A 22,739-nucleotide genomic window follows, 5' to 3' on the forward strand; every position below is an offset into this window, starting at 1 on the left:
ATGGGGTTTTTGTGTGAACGTCCTTTTTGTTGATATTGATGCTATTCCTTTCTGTTTGTTTTCCACAGTTTTCCTTCTAACGGTCAGGACCCTCTGCTGCAGGTCTGTTTCAGTTTGCTGGAGGTCCACTCCAGACCCTGTTTCCCTGGGTATCACCAGCGGAGGCTCCAGAACAGCAAAGATTGCTGCCTGTTCCTTCCTCTGGAAGCTTCATCACAGAGGAGCACCTGCCAGATGCCAGCCAGAGCTCTCCTGTATGAGGTGTCTGTCCACCCCTGCTGGATGGTGTCTCTCAGTCGGGAGGCACCAGGGTCAGGGACCCACTTGAGGAGGCAGTCTGACCCTTGGCAAAGCTCGAGCGCTGTGCTGGGAGTCCCGCTGCTCTCTTCAGTGCCAGTAGGCAGGAACGTTTAGGTCTGCTGAAGCTGCACCCACAGCCGCCCCTTCCCTTAGGTGCTCTGTTCCAGGGAGATAGGAGTTTTATCTATAAGCCCCTGACTGGGGCTGCTGCCTTTTTTTCAGAGATGCCCTGCCCAGAAAGGAGGAATCTAGAGAGGCAGTCAGGCTACAGCGACTTTGCTGAGCTGCAGTGGGCTCTGCCCAGTTCAAACTTCCCAGTGGCTTTGTTTACTCCGTGAGGGGAAAATCACCTACTCAATCCTCAGGAATGGTGGACGCCCCTCCCCCCAGCAAGCTCAAGCGTCCCAGGTCAACTTCAGACTGCTCTAGTGGCAGCGAGAATTTCAAGCCAGTGGATCTTAGCTTGCAGGGCTCTGTAGGGATGGGATCCACTGAACTAGCCAACCGGGTTCCCTGGCTTCAGCCCCCTTTCCAGTGGAGTGAATGGTTCTATCTCACTGGGGTTCCAGGTGACACTGGAGTGTGAAAAAAAGACTCCTGCAGCTAGCTCGGAGTCTGCCCAAATGGCCGCCCAGTTTTGTGCTTGAAACCCAGGGTCCTGGTGGTGTAGGCACCTGAGGGAATGTTCTGATCTGCGGGCTGCGAAGACCATGAAAAAAGTGTAACATCTGGGCCAAAGTGCACAATCCCTCACGGCTTCCCTTGGCTAGGGGAGGGAGTTCCCCAACAACTTGCGCTTTCCGCGTGAGGCAGTGCCCCACCCTGCTTTGGCTTGCCCTCCGTGGGGTTGTACCCACTGTCTAACCAGTCCCAGTGAAATGAGACAGGTACCTCAGTTGGAAATGTAGAAATCACCCTCCTTCTGTTTTGATCTCACTGGGAGCTGCAGACTGGAGCTGTTCCTATTTGGCCATCTTACCAGACACCTCCATGTGGTGTTTCTTTATAACCTGCCCAGAGATGTCCTGCATGGGTAAGTTTCAGGTTATGTAACTTTGAGAAGTAATGGCCAGTTTAGTAATGAACTACATTAAATTTGCTCCCAATTTTTGCTGTCTCAATTGTCTTTTTTCCTCACTCTTACAAAAACAATTCAGCTTTGCCTCAGGATTTGTTTTCTAGGGAATCCAAACCTACAAATCTTGTAAGTTAGTAGTCTTCCCTTCTCTCCTTTAAATTCTATCCACTCTCCCACTCCATTTCCCTCTTCCGAAATAAGCAATGTTATTTTCAGGTCCTGCTCAAATAGTGCTTTTTCTAGTTTACTTCTCAGATTCTTTATTTCATTCAACCCTGCTAGAACTTTTCCTCTTCTTTTGCTATGACATTTACCATTTTTCTCCTTATAATTGTAACCTTTTCATTAAACAAGCTGGACCTGGTACAGTACTAGCACAAAGTAATTTTGTTCTTTCCCACTGATTTCTTCAAGCCTACTCTCTGAACTTTTTCGTCTCCGTCCCTGGATGACATCTCAGGAAAGCTCCGTAGCTTTGCTGGTCACTGTTAGTAATTAAAAAACAAAACCAAAAAACCTACTAGTTAATCAAATGAAGTCTCTTTTTTAAAATAAAAAAAGTCTAATCCAAACTCTACTTCAAACTCTCATACAATTTAAACTTATCCTGTACACAGTTTGGCCTGCTTTCGATGTAACAGCCTTAGTAGGGGAGAGTGACATAATTGACTTCTTTTTTACTTCACCACTTTGTGCTTCCACTCCTACTCCCCCATTCACAAGACTGAATTTTGGATTAGAACAAGGGAGAGAGAGGAGAGGTAAGGGGCAGAAAAATCTTGCTTGGCTGATGCAGTTATAATCTGCCTCCAGGGTGCTCTTTGTGGCAGTTGCACAATCAGTGGCTCTAACTTTAATAGAGCACTTTTGTGGGCTTTTTTGTAGACTCCCTCTTTTAAGTTCCCTGGGTATTTCTCTGTTCTCAATGCCTATTCCAGCAAATTAATTACAACTCCACCCAACATTATTTCAAAAAAATCTTCCTTAGTTAAAAAAAATAAAAAATAAAAATCCAGCCTTAGTTTCTGGCAGTCCACCCATCTGCCTTGTCCCTCTCAAGAAGACCCAATCTGGCTCTCTGGCACCTTTCTAGGACAGGGATAGAAATTGAAGCCAGATCTCAATAAGTTGACAACAAGATTTTCTTATACTTATTCTGAGTATAGCACCATAGCATTCAATAAATGCTGTTTTGTTATACGTCAGTGTCTCCACTAGAAGTCAAGGGGTGGCCCAAAACTCTCACCTTAGCAAGACTTTCTCTTGCACTAATTACTACTTTACTATCAAAATCTTCTTTGGGACCTTCAGAAGTAATCTTGTCATGCCATTTATCTCTGTTATATTGATCACTACAAAAAGCCAGTTCACAGGTCATCTCTTACCCCAGATATAATCTCCATTAGGCTATGCACATTTTCATTACCTGACCCCTTTGCCCACCTACCTCTGCTACTCACTACTATATTAACATCCTAGATCTTGTCTTACCTATAAACTATAATCTTTCCCTAATTTCCCTAATCAATTTCATGCGTATCAGCCTCTAACCATCATCTCCTGTCTTTCCACTCACTCCCTTTAAGCTCCTGACTTTAATAATTCTCAGAGTCACCTGAGACTTAGACCCTATTGCTCCTATGACCTTTTACTTATGCTTCATCCCACTTGTGACCTCACACCATTCTTACCTACTTTAAACTCCATGGTTAATGATTATAATTACTCACCTCCACACAACCTGCCTTGCTTTCCTCTCACTTTGGCAAGACTAGTTAAATTACACTCTCTACCATTATTCTTATATAGCTAAATGTGACTGGAGAGAAACATAACAATACTGCCACTCTCACTTTAAATTGATCACCACTAGTCTCAAGTGGGTCATTAGTGCTTTTCAGAAATTGTATTATATTACTCCACCACTCTCATAGAGAACTATTCTTACTGTCTGTCACCTGAAATCTCTAACTTCTTTTCCTCCCCTCTCTTCCCCTCGCTCTGGGCTGTGCTTGCCAAATGGGCTGAGTATACTTCCATGATGTCTGAAGAGGGCCCTAGGGCAGAATGCAGGCTTACTGGAGGAGGAAATGGCAATGTGAGGTGAACTGGAATGGACTAATACAAATGTGGCTGAAATCAGAGATGGCCTGTGAATATGTAACGTGGGTGCCAGAGACATATGCTACAGAGGGAGACATGTCATTGTTATAATAATTATTTTCAATTAAGAATGAAGTTGCCTAGGCTATGAGTGGTGGCTCACGCCTGTAATCTCAGCACCCTCGGAGGCCGAGGCGGGAGGATCACTTGAGGCCAGAGTTCAAGACGATGGTGAAACCCTGTCGCTACCAAAAATACAAAAATCAGCCAGGCATGGTTGTGCACGCCTGTAGTCCCGGCTATTTGGGAGGCTGAGGCAGGAGAATCCCTTGAGCCAGGGAGGTGGAGCTTGCAGTGAGCTGAGATCATGCCACCGCACTCCAGCCTGGGAGACAGGGCAAAACCCTGTCTCAAAAAAAAAAAATGAGGTTGCTTTGCTACAAGAACAGCTAAATTTGGAATCAATATATTTCAGCGGTTAGCCTTTTTCTTTCTCAAAATTAAATTTAGTTTTTGGTTTAGTTAAGATGCAGTGGGAATATTTATTACATTTTTATTTATTGATTTTCTATTACGTGAACTGACCTTGAGGAATTTACAATGTATTTGGGAGAGAAAAGATAATTCTTATTTGTAAAATACAAAAATTGGTGAATGATTCAGAAGGAAATATAAAAAATAAGTCCCATGAATTCAGATATAGATTGTTTGGGAAATAAGAACACTTTAAATGTCATTGTAAAAATATTAAATTGTTATTACTCTAAGTAGTGGTATACATAGTATGTTTGGCACCAGGATTGGATCATTTTGTTAACACATTTCTCCTCTAGATGACAAGATTATGTGTAATAAAAATCAGAAAATGAAATGAATAATCATAATGGCCAGAAAATAAATAGAAACAGTGAAATCTCCTTTTGTTCAAAAGAGAAAAATAAATATTAAAGTACAAAAAAATGAAAAAATAACAAATTAATACTTTTTAATTAATTTGGTTTTTAAATGGGAAAGAAAGGCTGGGTGCGGTGGCTCACACCTGTAATCTGAGCACTTTGGGAGGCTGAGGCAGGTGAATCCCTTGAGCCCAGGAGTTGGAGATCATCCTTGGCAACATGGAGGAACCCTGCCTCTATAAAAAATACAAAAATTAGCCGGGCATAGTGGTGCACACCTGTAATCCCAGTTACTCCAGAGGGCGAAGTGGGAGAATCCCCTGAGCCTGGGAGGTTAAGATTGCAGTTAGCCGAAATCATACCACTTGCACTCCAGCACCTGCAACAGAGTGAGATCCTGTGTCAAAAAAAAAAAAAAAAAGTAAGTGAAAGAAACTTATACTTACATAACTTACATATGGGTCTGTTGCAATAACAAATGACATTTTGCTTTTGAGCCTTAATTTTTATATATTTGTCAATGACTCTATCACAGTTAATCTTCACATATTCATGTTCAATTGACAGTTAGCCAGATTTGTCAATCTGTCTTCATTTACTGTTGATTGAAGAACTTTCTATTAAGTTTGATTTTGAAAAGTTTTCTTCAAATGAAGCATTCTATCTACAAATAGGACGTCTTAAACAAAAAGAACGTTTGTGGCAGAGATTCATAGCAATCCCCTCTCACAATAAAGTTTAAAAATTATGTCTGTTTCTTCAGGATTGATTTGAGTGGCTTTCAGATGTTTCTGTGTTTTACATTTTAGCTATTAAACACAGATAACTCCATGTAGTCATGTAAAATGATAGAATTAAAGTAACTCCTGTTTCTTCATCTTTACAATCTAGTATCATTATTTATACCAAGTTTATTGTTTAAATGCAGGGGTTAGAGACAAGAACAGCATCTGCAGTGAGCTCGAGCAATTCTGAACCATTATGAACTTACTCAAAACAAATGTGCCGCTGAGTCTGATTGTGTCACAGGCTGACTCTGAGTAAAATTCCATGTACAATACATTGTTTAAGTAATTAAAAATGTGCTAATTGGAAACAAGTATTTATTGTTAAAACTCGTAGTGTAACTGCACAACTTTCTAGAACTTAGACCAACAAAATATTTTGAGGAGAGGGTATTTTATCACTGACATAGTTTAAAATTGCTGGTGCATGGTGATATTAAAACTAGATCCATCTTTAGTCAGTTTTATTATTGCTTTCAAATTCTCTACACTTAGTTTACTTCCTTAATGCATTCATTCAGAGTAGACTACTCCCACCACCCAATCCTTGGCACACCACTGACTCTAGGTAGTTTTCTAGTTTTAGTCTAAGCTATATCCCTATTTCTGGTATTTAGACTTAAAAGATCAGTGCCCTAGTTTCTAGGGCAACTAGGAATTTGCATGAATTGATTTGCATGAAGTTTGGAGGAAGAGGTCATAAAAATAGCAGGGTGACACCAGGTGCTGTGGTTGCATGCCTGTAACCCCAGCTACTTGGGAGGCTGAGGCAGGATGATATCTTGAGCCAGGAGTTTAAGTCTTGCATGGGCAACATAGCAAGACCCTGTTTTAAAAAGTAGTTTTTAAGTGAATGTAACAATTGGGAAGGTAGCATGGGAGTCCTAAAGAATGGGCCCAGCTAATAAACTTAAGTTTGCGCCCCTTAGGGACCAGTACTCCAACTAGAAACTGAATAGACTATTTTTATTTTTAACTTTTAATTTTTAATTTTGATGGGTACATAGTAGGTGTGTATATCTGCGAAGTACATGAGATGTTTTGATAAGGCATACAATGCATAATAATCACATCATGGAAGATGGGCTATCCATCTCCTCAAGCATTTATCCTTTGTGTTACAAACAATCTATTATTTTAGTTATTTTTAAATGTTCAGCAAAATTATTATTGACTATAGTCACCCTGTTGTGCTATCAAATACTAGGTCTTATTTATTCTTTCTATTTTTTTGTACCCATTAACCATTCCCACTTCCCTCCACCCCCCGCCCCCGCTTCCCAGCCTCTGGTAACCATGCTTCTACTCTCTGTCTCCATGAGTTCAATTGTTTTGATTTTTAGATCCCACCTGTAAGTGAGAACATGTGATGTTTATCTTTCTGTGCCTGGCTTATTTTGCTTAACATAATGACCTTCGGTTCCATCCATGTTGTTGTTGCAAATGACAGGATCTCATTCTTTTAATGGCTGAATAGTAGTCCATTATGTATAAGTATCACATTTTCTTTATCCATTCATCTGTTGATGGACCCTTAGGTTGCTTCCAAATCTGGATCATGTGATAGTTCTATTTTTAGTTCTTTGAGGAACCTCCAAACTGTTCTCTATTTTGGTTTCACTAATTTACATTCTCACCAACAATGTACAAGGATTCCCTTTTCTCTACATCATCACCAGCATTTGTTATTGCCTGTCTTTTAGATATAAGCCATTTTAACTGAGGTGAGATGATATCTCATTGTAGTTTTGATTTGCACTTCTCTGATGATCAGTGATGTTGAGCACCTATGCCTGTTTGTATGTTTTTTTTTTTTTTTTTAGACGGAGTCTCACTCTGTTACCCAGGCTGGAGTGCAATGGCATGATCTCAGCTCACTGCAACCTCCGCCTCCCAGGTTCAAGCAATTCTCCTGCCTCAACCTCCAGAATAGCTGGGATTACAGGCGTACCACCATGCCTCGCTAACTTTTTTTTTTAGTAGAGACGGGGTTTCACCATTTTGGCCAGGCTGGTCTCGAACTCCTGACATCAGGCGATCCACCTGCCTCGGCCTCCCAAAGTGCTGGGATTACAGGCTTGAGCCACCACACTTGGCCTGTGTGTCTTCTCTTGAGAAATGTCTATTCAAACTTTTTTTTTTTTTTTGAGGTGGAGTTTCACTCTGTCACCCAGGCTGGAGTGCAGTGGCGCAATCTTGGCTCACTGCATCCTCTGCCTCCTGGGTTTAAGCAATTCTCTGCCTCATCTTCCTGAGTAGCTGGGATTATAGGCGCTCACCACGATGCCCGGCTAATTTTTTTTTATTTTTAGTAGAGACAGGGTTTCACCATCTTGGCCAGGCTGATCTTGAACTCCTGACCTCATGATCCACCCGCCATGGCCTCCCAAAGTGCTGGGATTACAGTCATGAGCCACCGAGCACCTGGTTATTCCACTATTTTGTCCATTTTTAATTGAATTATTAAATTTTTTTCCTATAGAGTTGTTTGAGCTCCTTATATATTCCAGTTATTAATCCCCTTGTCAGATGGACAGTTTGCAAATATTTTCTGCCACTCTTTGGGTTGTCTCTTCACTTTGTTGATTGTTCCCTTTGTTGTGTAGAAGCTTTTTCACGTGATGTGATCCCATTTGTCCATTTTTGCTTTGGTTGCCTGTGCTTCTTGAGTATTACTCAAGAAATACTTTGCTCAGACCAATGACCTGGAGAGTTTCTCCAAGTTTTCTTTTAGTAGTTTCATAGTTTGGGGTCTTAGATTTAAGTCTTGAATTCATTTTCATTTGAGTTTTGTTTATGGTGAGAGGTAAGGGTTTAGTTTTATTCTTCTGAAGATAGGGGTCCAATTTTCCCAGCACCATTTATTTAAGAGACTGTCCTTTCACCAGTGTATGTTCTTGGCACCTTTGTCAAAAATGAGTTCACTGTAGGTGTATGAATTTATTTCTGGCTTCTCTATTATGTTTCAATGGTCTATTGTGTCCGTCCGTTTTTATGCCAGTACTGTGTTGTTTTGATTACTATAGTTCTGTGGTATAATTTTAAGTCAGATAATGTGATTCTTCCAGTTTTGTTCTTTTTGCTTTATCCTAGGATTCGCTATTCTGGGTCTCTGTGGTTCTATATAAATTTTAGGATTTTTTTTCCCATTTCTGTGAAGAATGTCATTGGTATTTAGACAGGGATTGCATTGAATCTGTAGCTTGCTTTGGGTAGTATGGACATTTTAACATTGATTCTTCCACTCCATTAACATTTTTTGATGTCCTCTTCAATTTTTCTCATCAGCGATTTATAGTTTTCCTTACAAAGATCTTTTCCTTAAGTTAATTGCTAGGTATTTAATTTTATTTGTGGCTACTGTAAATGAGATTACTTTTTAATTTCTTCTTCAGATTGTTCACTGTTAGCATATAAAAATGCTACTGATTTTTGTATGTTGGTTTTGTACCCTGCAACTTTTCTGAATTTGTTTATCAGTTCTAATAGTTTCTTGTGGAGTCTTTAGATTTTTCCAAATATAAGATACTATCATCTACAAACAATGATAATTTGACTTCTTCTTTTCCAATTTGGATGCCCTTTAATTTGTTCTCTTGTCTAATTGCCCTGAACGGCTATTTTTAGAAATTACTCTGGGAGACCATAAGTCACAATTGGCATTGCTTGGTTCCCAGGTATATAAAGTGAGGGAGAAGGGCATTCTCACCTCTTCTGCCCCAAATATTGCCCACTGAGAACTTGAAGAAGTTTGTACTATTTTGGCATCTAAAGGATTTCCATCAGCTTTGGGAGCATCAGGAGATAATCCCTTTGGAATGAACATCAGAATACTCAAGATGATAGGCATTAGGGCCAGTGGCAGTGCAGAGACATCATTAAATAATACTACAGGCAGTGGGAAGTCAGGAGATTTCACTGAAGGGAGTCTAGCAGGAGAGTACTGCATGACAGATGGTAGAAGAGGGACTATTCATGATCTCACATGAGATATGCTCAGACTTCCAGACATAGCTGGGTGAGATTTTGGAGGTAGGAGATTGAAGATCCAATAATAATAATAATAATACCTTAAAAAAAAAACCTCTTTAAGTACCCAGCTGTACACTAGATTTTTTTACTTTTCACAGGATCATTCTACTGCTACAAACATACTCTAGTATCTTATATTTAGAAACCTTCCCTTGACACTAAATTCACCCTCAACTATCACCTCATTTCTTTGCTCATTTTCAGAGCAAAATTCTCAAGCTCTTCTATACTCATTGTCCATTCTTCCCCATCTCCCGTTTACTCTTCAACCCACTTCATTTTGGCTTCTGCCCTTATTACTTCATATGTAACTGAGACTACTCTTGCCAATGTCATCAACAGCTTTAGTATTACCAAATCCGATCTTTCCTCATTTTACTTGACTTCTTTGCAGTATTCAACACTTCTTGAACTTTTCTTTCTTATGTCTATGACATCATTGTCTCCTGATTTTTCTCCTCGCCTCTCTGATTCTTTTTCTTCAGTCGTTTATTTATTTTTTCCTCATTCTTCTGACACGTGAGCTCTAATTGTTTGTATGTTCCCCAGGTCAACTTACCCAGTCCCAAAACTGTAAAGCTAAATTTTATCTCCAGCTTTAACCTCTTCTCAGTGTTCAAGACACTCATGTATAACCATTTATTTGATGTTATCACCTGGAGATCTAATAAGCATCTCAAATTCAACAGGTCTAAAACTGAACTCCTACTATTTTCTGTCTTCCCTCCATCAAAAAAAAAAAAAAAAAAAAAAAAAGCCCTTTTCTTTCTTGGTTCTCTTCACAGTAGGCCCTCATTAAAAATGAATAGAATGAATGAAAGAATGTTACTACATGTCATTCTATCAATAACTCTATACAGTCATTGTAGGTGCTATTTTTAGCCCCATCCTTAAAATAAGGGAATTAGAGAGGTAAAGTACAACTTGCCTAAGGTCACAAAGCTTGTAAAGATTCAGGGCCAGGCTTTTAATCTGTGTGCTTTTCTCTAAAGCTCACATGCTTCTTCTCTATGCCACAGTGGCTTCCATTGAAACAAGGATGATTATTATAAGTTAAAATTATATTTATGACCATAAACTAGTACAAATTAGAAAAACATAGGTTATATTACCAATAATGATAATGATGATAACAATGATTATCAGCTTTCACATACCAGGCATCATGAGAGGCGTTTTTTCATTAATCAAGTTTATTATTTAGGACAGTTTTAGATTTACAGAAAAGTTAAGCAGGTAGTAAGTACAGAGAGTTCCCTTATACACCCCACCTGATCCACACAGTTTCCCCTATTATTAACATCTTACATTATAGTATGATACATTATTATAATAAACCAGAAGATACATTACTATTAACTAAAGTCCACAGTTTATTCATGTTTTCTTAAGCTTTACCTAATGTCCTTTTTCTGTTCCATAATCCCATCCAGGATCTCACATTACATCTAGTTCTGTTGTCTCTGTAGGCCCCTGTTGGCTGTGACATTTTCTCAGACTTTGTTTTTGATGACCTTGGGAGTTTTGAGGAGTACTGGTAAGGTTATATTGTAGGATGCCTCTCTATTAGAATTTGTCTAATGTTTTTCTCATGATTAGGCTGTGGTTATAAAATTTTTAAAGGAAGACCACAAATGTAAAGTGCCATTTTTATCACATAGCAGAATTATATACCACCAACATGGTTTAGGACAGTTGATGTTGATGTTCATCATCCAACTAAAGTAGCGTTTGTTTCGCTTTTCCACTGTAAAATATCTCTTTTTTTCTGCCTTTCCATATTGTACTCTTTGGTAGAAAAGTCACTATATGCAGCCCACACTTCAGGAGTGGAGAGGCTCCCCTTCTTTAGGGTGGAGTATCTGCATAATATATTTGGAATTCTTTGGTATGAGAAATTTATCTATTTGCTTCAATTTATCAATTTATTCAATCATTTATTTATATTAGTATGGACTCCTAGATATTTATTTTATACTTTGGGTATAATCCAGTGCTACTTTATTTCATTGCTCAAATTGTTTCACTTTTGGTCATTATGGGTTCTTTCAACGGGCTTCTGTGCCCCTTTGACATATCCCATCTGTGTGTGTGTGTGTGTGTGTGTGTGTGTGTGTGAGAGAGAGAGTGTGGAGGGTGTGTTTTGAAAAATTCCTTACCTACAAGATGATCCAGGTTCATCTTGTATATTTGCTGCCCCAGTCCCTAGAATCAGCTATTTCTCCAAGAAGCCCTGGATCCTTTTCATAGAGAATAGTATTAGAAACCAAGATCTGGGCACTAAGTCTGCTCATTGCTAATGGGATATCATTTCTTCTAGGCCTTCTCAGCTGACAGATCAAAGAAATATATGTGTGTATACTAATCCATGTGTATACACATATCTGTAAATATTTCTAAATGTAACCATTTGTATCTATACATGAGTTCTTACTGATGTCTCCAACTCTAGTCCACTACCACATGGATTATTCTAGCCTGTTCCCTGGCTTGTCTGTAATCTTCCACTCGTGAGAGAAATTTTATGTATATGAACTTATTTAATCCTGTGAGGTAGCTATTATTATCTCATTTTATAGTTGAAGAAACTGAGGCTCAATGATGATAAATTTTTTCAAATACATAGTGATTAGGAGGTGTAACTAAACTGGGCATGGTGGCTCGTGCCTGTAATCCCAGAACTTTGGAAGGCTGAGACAAGGGGATCACTTGAGCCCATGAGTTTGAGACCAGCCTGGGCAACACAGTGAGACCACCATCTAAAAAGAAATTTAAAAAAAAAAGAAAAAGAGTTGTAACTACGACGTCTTCTGGGAGAAAAAGAACACACACGTTGTGGAATTGAGAAGGTATATGGTTTGTGCAGTAGTACATACTGATGAGTCAGTAAAATACATTAAAGTTATGTTGGTATGACCCTGAATTGAACACTGATGATTTTGAAATTTTACCAACTGTTTAAACGTCATGCACATCTCTTGAGGAGCAAATTATTATACTAAAGATCTATTATTAATTATACATCACCCCATGAGTCAACTGCAAAACTGTTTAAAATTCTTTTTAATCTTTTTTTTTTTTTTTTTTTTTTTGAGACAGATCTCGCTCTGTTGTCCAGGCTGGAGTGCAGTTGCATGATCTCTACTCACTGCAATCTGTGCCTCCCAGGTTCAAGCAATTCTCCTGACTCAGCCTCCCGAGTAGCTGGGATTACAGGTGCCCACCACCATGCCCAGCTAATTTTTGTATTTTTAATAGAGATGAGGTTTCATCATGCTGGCCAGGCTTGTCTCGAACTCTTGACCTCAAGTGATCCACCCACCTTGGCCTCCCTCTTTTGTATCTTTTAAAAGAGTCATCACTGGTTCCTGAATTCATGAAGATTATCGTGTATTATATAATTTTAATCAATTAAAGGATAACAAATGGCAATGGACTTGACAGGTAATTTGTACCTCTAGTCAAATTTTTCCTGACCCAAAAAATCCAAAACAACAACCATTCCCCCACCTTTGTTAAAAAAAAAAGTTATGGCTTACCTTGATTTTTTTTTTTTTTTGGGGGGGGGACATAGTCTTACCATGTGACACAATCATAGCTTACTGTAACCTGGAACTCCTGGGCTCAAGCAATCCTCCTGCTTTGGTCTCCCAAAATGCTGGGATTATAGGCATAAGCCACAACGCCGGGCCTAAAGTCTTAATCTTTGCTCATTGAAAAGAGGGCTTTGTGATTTAAAAGTTTGGAAAACACTGCATATATATCAATTACCTCTTGGAAATTCTAATGTGCCTATTATGTAACTGAGACAAAAATCAACAAAAAATTAACTTTCAAGTAAATATTTCCCAAATATATTTGTTCATAGAATGCCTTGTTTTAATATAAGGGTGATTAATATCACACAGACCTATATTTGGAATTCAATGTTTTATTCATTTCATAAGAGAAGGAACTTGGGCCATGTTTTTCTGTTTCCAGAACCTAAAATGGCCTGGCACATACTAGGTGCTCAATTAATAATTGTTTGTTAAATAAGTGGACAAGCAAATTTGTATTATCTACTATATGGTAGTCACAAGGAATATAATCGTGAAAAAATAAACATGGTCCCTGTCCTCATGTAACTTACAGTCTACTAGAGAAGATTATAAAAAAGCAAGTAAAAAGGCTAAATCTTAGATAAGAGTTATTAATACAAAACTCTTTAGATAAGAGTTATGGAAACAAACAATGTTGAGATGAAGAATAAAGGAGATGGAGGGAGCGTTACTTTCAAAAATAAGCAGCAAGCTTTTTAATGTATTTACTCAAACAAATCTATAGTTAACCAAAATCTGAGTATTTCAAACATCAACCTTCATTCAGATCACATATTCACAAAGATTGTATTAATCAAAGTCCTTGCATAAAACAGATGGCATACTCAGAACGACTTAAATTAAGAGAGTTTTATAGAAGAACTATTTATAGCTCACGCCTGTAATCCCAGCACTTCGGGAGACTGAGGTCGACAGATCATGAGATCAGGTGTTTGAGACCAGTCTGACCAACATGTTGAAACCCCGCTTTACTAAAAACACAAAAAAAATAGCCGCACGCGGTGGCGCACGCCTGTAATCCCAGTTACTCAAGAGGCTGAGGCAGGAGAATGGCTTGAAACCAGGAGGCAGAGGTTGCAGTGGGCCGACACTGTGCCACTGCACTCCAGCCTAGGCGACAGAGCAAGACTTCGTCTCAAAACAAACAAACAAACAAAACAGCCTTTTCTCCAAAAGGGGAGGAAGTTGAAACTGAGTGGCCCACGATGGGAAGAGGGGAAGCCCAGGGGTACAGGAGGCCTCTGGGTGAAGGCAGAGGCTAACATGGGGTTCGGAGCGACCTTGGCCGTTGGCCTGACCATCTTTGTGCTATCTGTCATCACTGTCATCATCTACTTCACCTGCTCCTGCTGCTGCCTGTATAAGACGTGCCGCCGACCACGTCCGGTTGTCACCACCACCACATCCACCACTGTAGTGTATGCCCCTTATCCTCAGCCTCCAAGTGTGCCGCCCAGCTACCCTGGACCAAGCTACCAGGGCTACCACACCATGCCGCCTCAGCCAGGGATGCCAGCAGCACCCTACCCAACGCAGTAACCACCTTACCTGGCCCAGCCCATGGGCCCGCCGAGACCCCGAGACCCCGGCTGGAGGAGCAGCCGCACCCTACCCCGCCAGCCAGGCTCCTTACAACCCGGCCTACATGGATGCCCCGAAGGTGGTCCTCTGAGCGTCCCCCGGCCTCTCTGGCTGCCACTTGGTTATGTTGTGTGTGTGTGAGTGGTGTGCAGGCACTGTTCCTTGTGGCCCATGCGTGCTGTGTGTGTCCTGCCTGTATATGTGGCTTCCTCTGATGCTGACGAGGTGGGGAACGATCCTTGCCAGAGTGGGCTGGGACCAGACTTTGTTTTCTTCCTCACCTGAAATTATGCTTCCTAAAATCTCAAGCCAAACTCAAAGAATGGGGTGGTGGGGGCACCCTGTGAGGTGGCCTCTGAGAGGTAGGGGACTCTCCAAGGCACATCTGGAGTTCTTCTCCAGCTTACCCTAGGGTGACCAAGTATGGCCTGTCACACCAGAATGGCGCAGCTTTCTGTATGATGCAGATGTGTTCTGGTTTCGGCAGCGTAGCCAGCTGCTGCTCAAGGTGATGCAGGTGAAGCTTGGGATCTGACCAAGTTGGGCTTTGATCCTTTGGGCAGATGTTCCATTGTTCCCTGGAGCCTGTGTCATGCCTGTTGGGGGTCAGGCAGCCTCCTGATGCCAGAACATCTCAGGCAGAGCCCTACTCACCTGATAGCTGTCTGCCTGGACTGTCCCCTGTCCCTGCATCTTCCCTGGGACCACCCAGAGGTCCACATCCACACACAGCCTAGCTGCCCACAGGGAGCTCTGCTGCTCTTGCTGGCCCTCCCTTCCTACAGGTGAGCAGGGCTCCTGTCTACTAGCACACTCAGGTTTCTTACCTGCAGTGTTTTCATTTTATTTAAGCCAAATATTTTGCCTGTTTTCTGTTTTGAAACATGATCGTTGATATGAGACTGAAACCCCTGGGTTGTGGAGGGAAATTGGCTCAGAGGAGATGGACAACCTGGCAACTGTGAGTCCCTGCTTTCCCTGACACCAGCCTCATGGAATATGCAACTCCTGTACCCCAGTCCAGGGTGTTCTGGCAGCAGGGTCACCTGGGCCAAGGGACCATCTGGACCAAAGGTGGGGTGTGGGGCCCTGGATGGCAGCTCTGGCCCAGATATGAATACCTCAGTGTTCCTCCTCCCTCTATTACTATTTCACCAGAGCTGTCTTAGCTTTGAATCTGTTGTGTTTCTGAGTCTAGGGTCTGTACCCTTATTTATAATAAATGCAATCGTTTGGAAACAACAACAACAAAACAAAACAAAACAAAAAAAACCAAAAAAAAAAAAAAAAAAAACAAGGGAAGAAAAACATCTTTTTTTTTTTTTTTTTTTTTGAGGCAGAGTCTCGCTCTGTTGCCCGGGCTGGAGTACTCTGGCCGGATCTCAGCTCACTGCAAGCTCCGCCTCCCGGGTTTACGCCATTCTCCTGCCTCAGCCTCCCGAGTAGCTGGGAGTACAGGCACCCGCCACCTCGCCCGCCTAGTTTTTTTTATTTTTTAGTAGAGACGGGGTTTCACCGTGTTAGCCAGGATGGTCTCGATCTCCTGACCTCGTGATCCGCCCGTCTCGGCCTCCCAAAGTGCTGGGATTACAGGCTTGAGCCACCACGTCCGGCCGAAAAACATCTTAAGAACCAAAGACAGCCAGAAGCCATTAGCAACACCCTTAGACCTGAAGGACAAGGGAGTCAATAGGAACAAGGCATTAGGTGTCAGCTGAAAATAAATTATATTAATATAAATATAATAAATAAATAGAATAAACTATATTTAAGCATAGATCATATGGAGGCAGCACAAACCACTTCTATATAAATAGGCCTAAACTATAATTCCATGTAGGCAAAAATTAAGTTTTTGTACCTTACCACCTGTTACAGTCCTCACATATAGTGGTACTGTTGGATGTAATTAATACATGTGTATTGAATGTACACATTGCATCCGACAGACATAACTTTCTTGAACAGCAATAATCATATGAGATTAAATATAAAGAATATTTCTTTTAAAGAGTTATAATTCTTCTAAAATGTTGCAGTTAAAGCAGTTACTACAGTTACATAGGATAATTTTTGTAAGACTGTTTCAAGTTTAGAACTATGCCCTAATTGGCAATTATATATTTCAAATGAAGAAAACTCTTCTTTTGGGGGTCTAATGAAGAAACTAGATAAATCAGCAATAGACTGAGCAGAGGTTTTAAAGGATACTTGAACAAAAATGTACAGCAGGCCTACTTTTATGTTTTAAGTGTGTGAGCACTGAATTAAATAGCCCCTTAGAAAAAAAGTATTTTTGGCTGGGCATGGTGGCTCATGCTTGTAATCCCAGCACTTTGAGAGGATGAGGTGGGTGGAACATGAGGTCAGGATATCGAGACCATCCTGGCTAACATGGTAAAACCCCATCTCTACTAAAAATACAAAAAAATTAGCTGGCATGGTGGCATGCGCCTGTAGTCCCAGCTACTCGGAAGGCTGAGGCAGGAGAATCTCTTGAGCCTGGGAGGTGGAGGTTGCAGTGAGCCAAGACTGAGCCACTGCACTCCAGCCTGGGCAACAGAGTGAGACTCCATCTAAAAAAAAAAAAAAAGAGAAAGAAAGAAAACAAAGAATGAAAAAAGTATTTTTAGGCTGGGTGTGGTTGCTCACTCCTGTAATCCCAGCACTCTGGGGGCCCAAGGTAGGTGGATTGCTTGAGGTCAGGAGTTCGAAAACAGCCTGGCCAACATGGTAAAACCCATTCTCTACTAAAAATACAAAAATTAGTTGGGCATGGTGGTGGGCACCTGTAGTCCCAGCTACTCAGGAGGCTGAGGCAGGATAATTGCTTGAACCGGGAGATGGAGGTTGCGTGAGCTGAGATCGTACCACTGCACTCCAGCCGGGGTGACGGAGGAAGACTCCGTCTCAAAAAAAAAAAAAAAAAAGTATTTTTGCCATATAAAGGAATCTATCATATTGCATATAACATCAAATTGTTCCATTCTATGTCAAAAAGGATTTATTAAGTTATTAATATGACTTTTTAAAAGAATAAACTGGCTCTAGATAATTTAAAATATGCTAAAAGATTTGTTTAGGTTGCTTAAGTTAATACACATTTGAAAACAAGCATGTTTTCTTATGTTTACACATAAGAATATTTTATAGCGCATCATAAACACTAAATGCTGTTTTTCTTTCCGTTTTTCCTAGTCTACCACATATGTAAATATAAACAGACAACCTAAGCAATTAAACAGTCATCCAGCAGCATTTTAGCCAAAATCTATCTTTTTGCCAGTATCCATTCATCCAGGTGCTTTGGGGAGAAATCACTCAATGCACCAGAGATGGGCATGACTCAAGGTTGGCCAAAGCCATAGTGATTACATCAGAGACTGGTATGCCAGCTAATTAGAGCCGGTAAGGCACAATGATGAAAAAGGTAAAAAGTCATCAGATTCATAATACATATACATATAAGTATATATAAAACATAAATATATTTTGGTGATGCAGTTGACAGAATTTGCTGATAATTTAGATAACAGACAGGAAGAATCAAGATTGATTGTCCTTAGCATTTGGGTGATTGTAGGCCATTTACTGAGAGGAAACACGGAAGAAACAGGTTTTATGGAATAAAAGTTAAAAGTTTAGTTTGGGACATCATAAATTTGAGATGCCTACTAGACACACAATAAGAGATGTCAAGTAAACAGTTGCACAAATGAGTTTAAGGGAAATTTATAATTCCTTAGGGTAGATTCCTAGTAGTAGAGTTGCTGGATCAAAGGTTATGTGCATTTTTAGTGTTGTGCTGGAGCCAATATAGTTGGCTTAGTGTTGGCTAAGATAGTGTTGACTAAGATAGCCAGTGTAATGTTGAATAGAAGTAGAGTGTGCATCCTCACCTTGTTCCGATCTGAGAGAGAAAACATTCAGTGTAACAATTACATATGAGGTTAGTTGGCTGGGCACGGTGGCTCACTCCTGTAATCCCAGCACTTTGGGAGGCCACAGCAGGCGGATCGCAATGTCAAGAGTTCGAGACTAGCCTGGCCAACATGGTGAAATCCCCATCTCTGCTAAGAATACAAAAAATTAGCCGGGTGTGGTGGCACGTGCCTGTAATCCCAGCTACTCGGGAGGTCGAGGCAGGAGAATCTCTTGAACCTGGGAGGTGGAGGTTGCAGTGAGCCGAGATAGCTCTACTGCACTCCAGTCTGGGTGACAGAGCGAGACTGTCTCGCGTGGGGGGAAAAAAATGAGGTTAGCTGTAAATTTTGCCTAAATACCCTTTAGAGAATAAAGAAGTTCTATTTTCTTACTATTTTTGAGAGTTTATTTTTCAATCATGAATGGATGTTGAGTTTTGCAAATGCTCAACATCCATTCATGATCATATGGTTTTTCTCCTATACTTTGTGAATGCAGTGAACTAAATTGATTGACCTTTGAATGTTAAAACAACCTTGGACTTCTGCACTAAACTTCACTTGCTCAAATTATATTACATATTACTGAATTCTATTTGCTAATATTTTGTTGAGAATTTTTGTATCTGTTGCCAGATGCAGTGGTTCATGCCTATAATCCCAGCACTTTGGAAGGCCGAGGCAGGTGGATCACTTGAGGTCAGGAGATTGAGACCAGCCTGGCCACCATGGTGAAACCCCATCTCTACTAAAAAAAAATACAAAAAATTCGCTGGGCATGGTGGCGCATGCCTGTAGTCCCAGCTACTCAGGAGGCTGAGGCAGGAGAATCACTTGAATCCAGAGGCAGAGGTTGCAGTGAGCTGAGACCGTGCCACTGCATCCTAGCCTGGGTGACACAGTGAGACTCTGTCTCAAAAATAAATAAATAAATGAATAAATAAAATGAAAAAAGGAATTTTTGTATCTATGTTCATGAGGCATAATCTTTTATTTTCTTGTAATGCCTGTTTCAGTATCAGGTTATGCTGACATCATAAAATGAATCAAAAATTATTTCTCCCTTCTCTATTTTCTGAGTTTGTGTAGTATTGTTTCTTAAAAGTTTAGTAAAATTAACCAGTAAAGTCATTCGTACCTGGAGTTTCTTTTACAGGAGTGTTTTTAATTAAGAATTCAATTTCTTTCTTAATTTTTCTCTCTTTTTGGCATAAATTTGTTCACAGTATTTTCTTTTATCCTTTAAATATCTGTAGTAATAAATTTTGTTTTCTGTATTTCTTGGTCTAGCTAAAGGTTTATCAATATTATTAACTTTTTCAAAATATCAACTCTTGGTAGTTTCTAAGAACAAGGATATTCTCCTACGTAATCACAATGGCATTATCTCACCCAAGAAATTTAACACTGATATGATAATCTTGTCTAATCGTCAGTCCATATTCACATTTCCCTAATTGTCCACAAACGTCCTTCAAAGTTGTCTTTACTCAGTTGAGAATCCAAGCAAAGACCATGCATTGTTGCTGCATGTATTATCTTTTTAGTCACTTTTAATCTATAAAAGTTCCCCTTGCTTTTTTTCCCTTAGATAATATTGACTTACAAAAATATGGCCAGGTGGGCTGGTGCGGTGGCTCACACCTGTAATCCCAACACTTTGGGAGGCTGAGGCAGGTGGATCACCTGAGGTCAGGAGTTCGAGACCAGCCTGACCAACATGCAGAAACCCCATCTCTACTGAAAATTCAAAATTAGCTGGGCATGGTGGCGCATGCCTGTAGTCCCAGCTACTCAGGAGACTGAGGAAGGAGAATCACTTGAACCTGGGAGGTGGAGGTTGTGGTGAGCTGAGATTGTGCCATTGCACTCCAGCCTGGGGAACAAGAGCAAAACTCTTAACTCAAAAAAAAAAAAAAAAAAAAAAAAAAAAAAAAAAAAAAAAAAAAAAAGCCAGGCACGCTGGTGGTTCATGCCTGTAATCCCAGCACTTTGGGAGGCCAAGGTGGGTGGATCACCTGAGGTCAAGAGTTCGGGACCAGCCTGGCCAAATAACATGGTGAAACCCCATCTCTACTAAAAATATAAAAATTAGCTGGGCGTGGTGGCACATGCCTGTAATCCAAGGTACTCTGGAGGCTGAGGCAGGAGAATCACTTGGACCCAGGAGGTGGAGGTTGCAGTGAGCCGAGATGGTGCCATCACACTCCAACCTGGATGAGACAGTGAGACTCCTTCTCAAAAAAAAAAAAAAAAAAAAAATAGTCTAGCCAGCTGTCTCACAGAATGTCTCACAATCTGTTTTTATTGTATTGCCTTTCAAAAATTAGGTTAAACATTCTTGGCAAGAATACTTCATAGCTGATATTGTGTACTTCCCACTATATCACATCAGGAGGCAACTGTCAGTTCATTCCGTTATGGTTATGCTAAGTTTGATCACTGATTAAAGTGGTGTCCAAAAGATCTCTCCATTGGATACTTTGAGATTATGTAAATATCCTGTTCCCCAGCAAAGTTTCATACAATAATTTCTAACTGAATATTACATTGATGGGAATAAAATAGGATTTCTTAATTCTATCATTCATTCTACTTTCTTTTTAAATTCAACAGATATTTACTGGGTGCCTACCAAGTGCTAGTTACCACGCTAGGAATTAGATAGTGAAGAGAGCAAAATAAATGCTTTTCTTCATTGTCTATAGTGGGAAAGAAATAAGGAAACAAACTCTTCTCAGTACTCCAAGAAGCTACATAAATTAAAAATCTAAAGAACAAGTTATATTTGTAGTCATCATTATCTTCGTATTAAGTAAAGGGCAGTAGATGTACATCTTTAAAAAAAGTTTCTGTTTCTTTCTTCTTTTAAAAAAACTGATACATAATTACATCTCATAAAATTCATCCTTTTAATAAAGTTTAAAATTTAGTGGTTTTTAGTATATTCATAAAGTTGTTCAGCAATCACCACAATCCAGTCCACTAACATTTTCATCACCCTGAAAGGAACTTTGTACCCATCAGCAGTCATTCCCCTCTCACAGCCCCTGACAACCATTAATCTACTCCTGTCTGTATAAATGTGCCTATTCTGGAAATTTCATATAAATTGAATTATACAAAATGTGGTCTTTTTCTTGGCTTTTTGCACTTTGCATAATGTTTTAAAGGTTCATCCATGTTGTAGCATTTATCAGTACTTACGACTAAAAATATTTCTTTGTATAGATATAATATTTTGTTCATTCATTCATGACTCCATATCAGTTTATACAGCTCTTCCTAACGTCATTAAATTATAAACTTCTTTTCAAAAGACACAAGCTGGGCATGGTAGTACGGATCTGTAATTCCTGCTACTTGGGAGGCTGAGGTGGGAGGGTTACTTGAGCCCAGGAGTTGAGCCCAGCTGGGTGACACAGTGGGACCCTGTCTTGGGAAAAAAAAAAAAAAAAAAAAGACACAAGAAAAATGACAAGACAAGCCACAGACTGTGAGACAATATCTACAAAACACATCACTGATGAAAGACTTATATGCAGGATGTACAAAGGACTCTCAAAACTCAATAGTAAGATAATGAAACAGAAACATAAAGATGAGCAAAATTTTTGAATAAACACTTAATTTAACTTTTCCCTAGGTGTACTGTCCTTTGGGATACTAGCTTTATAAAGGGGCCTTCTATCAGTCTTCTCACTTTGCAGTTGCCCTAAGCTTTGGCTTTTATCCCTCTCTGAGTCCCTTTAAAATGAAATTTGTAGTTTACCAGGTGTTAGGAGTTGAACTGTGTCACTCCAGAAGATGCTGAAGTCCTAACCTCCAGTACCTGTGATTGTGACCTTATTTGGAAATAGGATCTTTGCAGATGATCCAGTTAAGATGAAGTCATTAGGGTGGGCCCTAATTCAATATGACTGATGTCTTTATGAAAAGTGAAGACACTGAAGGAAAGCCATCTACAAGCCTGGAATGCCTGAGGCTATCAGAATCCAGGAGAAAGGAATGAAACAATTCCCCTCACTGCCCTCAGAAAGAACCAATTCTATAAACACCTTGATTTCAGACTTTCAGGCACCAGAACTGTGAGACAATAAATTTCAGTTGTTTAAGGCACTGAGTTTGTGGTACATTTTTATGGCAGCCCCACGAAACTAATATATCAGGGGTCAGTAGCTGCCCCCAGAGCAACTGGCATCAGGACTTGGCTTTCATTTTTGGTCTCTGTAGATTTTTCTTACTTTTTTACTAATGCAACTCTGCATTCCAAAATATGTTTTTAAAAATATTTTATGCAGCAATTTGTTTTGTGCTGGGAAGATTTTTTAGGATATTTAATTTTCATTTTGTTGGAAATGGAAGTCTACTCGATTCTTCAATAATAACTTTCTGAAAATGGGGTTTGGTTTCTCTCAGGTACTCATTATTACTTTCCA

The 22,739-nt window shown here is 40.0% G+C and overlaps 1 pseudogene across 1 annotated transcript; it reads left to right on the forward strand.

Moving 5' to 3' along the window:
• Positions 1–13,963: 13,963 nt before the first annotated feature.
• LOC111523999 lies at positions 13,964–14,468 on the forward strand (annotated as a pseudogene). The gene has a single exon (XR_002725659.1). The product of XR_002725659.1 is annotated as a protein shisa-5 pseudogene (transcript).
• Positions 14,469–22,739: the final 8,271 nt, after the last annotated feature.

This window comes from Piliocolobus tephrosceles, chromosome 1, assembly GCF_002776525.5.
Source record: "Piliocolobus tephrosceles isolate RC106 chromosome 1, ASM277652v3, whole genome shotgun sequence".
Taxonomy (NCBI): Eukaryota; Metazoa; Chordata; class Mammalia; order Primates; family Cercopithecidae; genus Piliocolobus; species Piliocolobus tephrosceles.